This window comes from Perognathus longimembris, unplaced genomic scaffold (genome assembly GCF_023159225.1).
Source record: "Perognathus longimembris pacificus isolate PPM17 unplaced genomic scaffold, ASM2315922v1 HiC_scaffold_5306, whole genome shotgun sequence".
Classification (NCBI taxonomy): domain Eukaryota; kingdom Metazoa; phylum Chordata; class Mammalia; order Rodentia; family Heteromyidae; genus Perognathus; species Perognathus longimembris.
In genome coordinates, this window is record NW_025960719.1 from 1 (window position 1) to 4,826 (window position 4,826).

Genomic DNA, 4,826 nt, shown 5'->3' on the forward strand with positions numbered 1-4,826 from the left:
CACCCCTTCACACAGGGGCCGAGTGGAAAGGCCCATCAATGTCCAACACGCAGAGCAATGACTAGGGGGGGACAGATGTGGCCAGAAGGGAAGAGGGAAGGCAAAAGACCCCCTCATCCTAGCTCCTTCTTCCCCCTGAGTTGGGCAGGGGCTGAGGTGGGGCTGACCAGTGACAATCAACCAGCTCAAAAGAAGAAGGGCACGCAGATGGTTTTATTAAAGAAGCCACCACATCGGAAACTGAGGCAACAGGCTTGGCAGACTCTTTCCCAGCTGTCATCTCCTCCTAGAAGCCCCCTCCCTGATTGTCCCAACTGAAGTGGCCCATTTTCTTTCCAGCTTAGGCACAGTCCTTTAGCTTTCTTTAAAATGAAATAAAATAAAATCAGCCTCAGAGAGGCTGTGACTTGCCCCAAGTCACACAGCCAGGGTGCAGAGCTGGAATGTGAACCCTGAGTTCTAATCACCGGCAGTATCTCCACCACCAGTCCGCAGGCGTCCCATCACGCAGACCCCGCCTTGCAACCACTTAAGAAAGAGCCAGCTTTCAATCTGGCTGTAACCAGCCAAGCTCTCCCGGTTAATCATAGGCCAGCGAGCCTCATTCTGTCCTATACGCCCACAAGTCTATCTGAGATTGCCTGGAAAAGTACAGAAAAATGAGTGAGCTCCCATTCTCCGCACTTCTCGAAGGCCTCAGAGCACAGGCTGAGCTGGTGGTGGGTGGCAAAGCAGCGCCAGCAGGCTGCGCCTGGCATGCCCGGTGATCCACCTGGCCTGCACTGTAGCTGCAGGTTAATCCTCCTCCCCTTCCTCCTCCGGCCCCCTCTTCTTCCTCCCCCTCCTCCCTCCCCCGCCTCCTCTCCCCCCTACGCCTCCTCTCCCTCCCCCTGTTCCTCCTCCTCCCCCTCCCCTCCTCCTCCCCCTCCCCCTCTTCCTCTTCCTCTCCCTCCCCTCCTCCTCCCCCCTCCTCCTCCTCCCCCCTCCTCCTCCTCTCCCTCTCCCTGTTCCTCCTCCTCCTCCCCTTTCTCCTCTCCCTCCCCTTCTTCCTCTTCCTCCCCCTCCCCCTCCTCCTCCCCCTCCCCCCTCTTCCTCTTCCTCTCCCTCCCCTCCTCCTCCCCCCCCTCCTCCTCCTCTCCCTCTCCCTGTTCCTCCTCCTCCTCCCCCCTTCTCCTCTCCCCTCCCCCTCTTCCTCTTCCTCCCCCTCCCTCCTCCTCCCCCTCCCCCCTCTTCCTCTTCCTCCCCTCCCCCTCCTCCTCCCCCTCCCCCTCTTCCTCTTCCTCCCCCTCCCCTCCTCCCTCCCCCTCCTCCTCCTCTCCCTCTCCCTGTTCCTCCTCCTCCTCCTCCCCTCCTCCTCCTCTCCCCCTCCTCCCCCTCCTCGTCCTCCCCCTCCACCTTTTCCTCCTCCTCCTCCCCTCCTCCTCCCCCTCCCTCTCTTCCTCCTCCTCCTCTTTTCCTTTTCCTTTCCCTTCTTTTTGTGCCAATAACTAGGCTTGAACTCAGGTCCTGTCCCTTAGCATGTTTTCACTCAAAGCCAGCTCTCTACCAGGCAAGCCACATTTCCACTCCCAGCTGTTTGGTGATTAATTGCAGATAAGAGTTTCAGGGGGGCTGGGGATATAGCCTAGTGGCAAGAGTGCCTGCCTTGGATACACGAGGCCCTAGGTTCGATTCCCCAGCACCACATATACAGAAAACGGCCAGAAGTGGCGCTGTGGCTCAAGTAGCAGAGTGCTAGCCTTGAGCGGGAAGAAGCCAGGGACAGTGCTCAGGCCCTGAGTCCAAGGCCCAGGACTGGCCAAAAAAAAAAAAAAGAGTTTCAGGGACTTTTTTTTTGTTTTTGTTTTTGTTTTTGTTTTTGGCCAGTCTTGGGCCTTGGGCTCAGGGCCTAAGCACTGTCCCTGGCTTCTTTTTGCTCAAGGCTAGCACACTACCTCTTGAGCCACAGCGCCACTTCTGGCCATTTTCTATATATGTGGTGCTGAGAAATCGAATCCAGGGCTACATATATATGAGACAAGCACTCTTGCCACTAGGCCATATTCCCAGCCCTCTCAGGGACTTTTATACCTGGGCTGGCTTTGAACCATGACCCTCTGATCTCCGCCTCCTGAGTAGCTAGGATGACAGGTGTAAGCCATTGGTGTCCAGCAGTGGGTGGATTTTTGTTTGTTTGTTTGGCCTCCTTTTCCAGGTGAGGAAATTAAGGTGTAGATAAGGAACTGGAGCCCATCTGGGACTCAGCAGAGGCCCTGGACCCTGAGAGTGTGTCCGTCCCCGGGATTGGCAGTGCTGACCATCAGGGGCGCCCAGTGGACCGAGCTAAGAGGGCAAAGCTCACTGGGGTTTCCCTGTTTGGTGCCCCCAGGCTTCCACCATGTGGTGAGGGCCTTTAAGGGGCAGGGCCTAGCGAGAGTGCCTTAGATCATTGGGGGTGTGGCCTCAGAAGGGTCAAATGTCCTGGGGGCCCCTGGTGAGTACTGAAGAGAGGGAGTCTAACCCATGGATCTCACTGAGCTTCCTAGAAGAGGCAGACAGTGAGTGGCTGAGCCCCCAGCCCCCACCTCCAGGGCCGGTCAGAATTGAAAGGTGCTGCCTTCCTCGGGAGCTGTTTTGTCAGCACCTGGCAGGCCTTGTGCAAGCCATCAATGTCCCTTGTGGTTATTGCCATAGTGTTGTGGCACAGTTCTACTATGGGGCCAAAGGCTCCCTAGTGTTGAGGTCCCCCTGCCCCTCCCCTGCCCTGGCATGGGGGGGGCGAGGCCCCTCTGGCAGGCCTGGCCTGGCCCCTAAGAAGCTTGCAGCTTTGGTTTCCCTGGCTTCCTTCTGGGGAGGGGGGTGGATAGGGGATCGATCTCCAGTCTGCTGCGTTACTGAAAATCACTTCAGTGTCACACTCTCTCTCTCTCTCTCTCTCTTTTTTTTTTTTTTCCGACCAGTCCTGGGCCTTGGACTCAGGGCCTGAGCACTGTCCCTGGCTTCCTTTTGCTCAAGGCTAGCACTCTGCCACTTGAGCCACAGCGCCACTTCTGGCCGTTTTCTGTATATGTGGTGCTGGGGAATCGAACCCAGGGCCTCATGTATACGAGGCAAGCTCTCTTGCCACTAGGCCATATCCCCACACCTCACACTAACTCTCACCCTGGCCCGCATCCCTCGTTTTAGGCCAGGTGAAACCTCACCTGTGGGGTGCTGGAGGGCCACCTTGGGAATGGACCACCAAGGGGCGATGGGGCCATGGCTAAGGGCCCCTTGGAAAAACCTGACCGTGGACCTCGCCGAGGGCCAGGGCATGGTTCCGGCTCATCCTCTTTCCACTGCCTCCTGCCAAGCACAAGGCCCAGGGGCCGAGCGAGGAAGAGGTTCATGCTGCTGAGGAAAGTGGGTAAACAACGTCAGTGGATTGGGGGGAGCAACTTCACAGGGTCCTTTCTGCAAAAGCTGCTGGTTGCTGGCAAGCCCCCCCCCCCCAAGCTGACAGAGGCAGATAGATGACCCAAGCAATTACCACCGGCCTCCCTCCCTCCTGCCAGTTTCTCCAGCCCTCCCTCCCGCCCGCCCTCCCACCCCGTCTCCAAGCAATTTCAGGTTTTCTGTACATCTGAGGCAGAGATTGGAGACGATTGCTCTCCCTGCAGAAGCCGCTTTCAGGTGGCGGGAGAAGGGCTTATTTGTGAACAAAGGCGGCTGGAGACAAAAAGGAGAGAGCCATCTTCCCCCTCCGCTGCTTCTTCCTCCCTCCTCAGTGTGGCCGCTCCCTCAGCCTGCCCGTGGAGATTTGAATCCTGAGCCATGCACTACCATCTACCCGGCTCTAGGTCCGGGGATAACGGGATGATGACTCTGCTCAGAGCAGGCAGTGATTCTGTGGGTTCAGGAAAGACAGGCATATGGCTTGTTGTTGACAGACAGCCCCGAAACCCACCACAGGACCCCTCTGGAGTCTGTGTGTCTCTTTCCCCCACTCCCTGCTCCCTGCTCCCCTCTTCACAGTCCAGGTCACTGGGAACTTGGCACAAGAGGCCAGGGCTGGGTTTGCACTTCAGGCCATCACACGTAGCTCATAGGGTGATCTCTGGGCTGCCCCCAAATCCTCCCCTGCTCCCAGAGAAGGGAACCCGCCAGGCCACAGGAACATTCTGTCATGCTCCCCAAAGTCAGCCAGCAGATGACACCATTAGGATTTTGGTCATGTCTGCATTTTCTTTACAATCATTTACCTGTGTTTGCTGTGTGTGTGTGTGTGTGTGTGTGTGTGTGTGTGTGTGTGTGTGTGTGTGTGTGCTAGTACTGAGGCTTGAACTCTGGGCCTGGGCAGTGTCGCTTAGCTTTTTTGCTCAAGGGTAGTGCTCTACCATTTGAGCCACACCTCCCCTCCTGCCTTTTTGGTGATTCCTTGGAGATAAGAGTCTCACAGACTTTCTTGCCTGGGCTGGCTTCAAACCACAATGCTCAGATCTCAGCCTCCGGAGTCACTGGGATGACAGGGGTGAGCCCTCAGTGCCCGGTTCCATCCTTCTTCTTGGCTAGCTATGCTGGCCCTGTCTGGAGGAGCCTCCCCCAGCACTTCTTGGCAAAACAATGTCTCCATCAAGATGGGGAGGCACTTCTTCCCACTTCCCCAGCAGCTACAGACCCTGCACTCCGAGCTGTGTGTGTCGATCCATTATTCATAGCTTTGAGATCTCAGCAAAACACACAGATTTGGGCTGGACCCATCCGTTTTCCTCACGCAACTCTTAGCCTCTCCTCCCTCTCCCTGTCGCTTTGTTTTTGATCTGCCACAATTTTGTCTCTTTGTTCTTCAGACAGAATCACATCGCCAG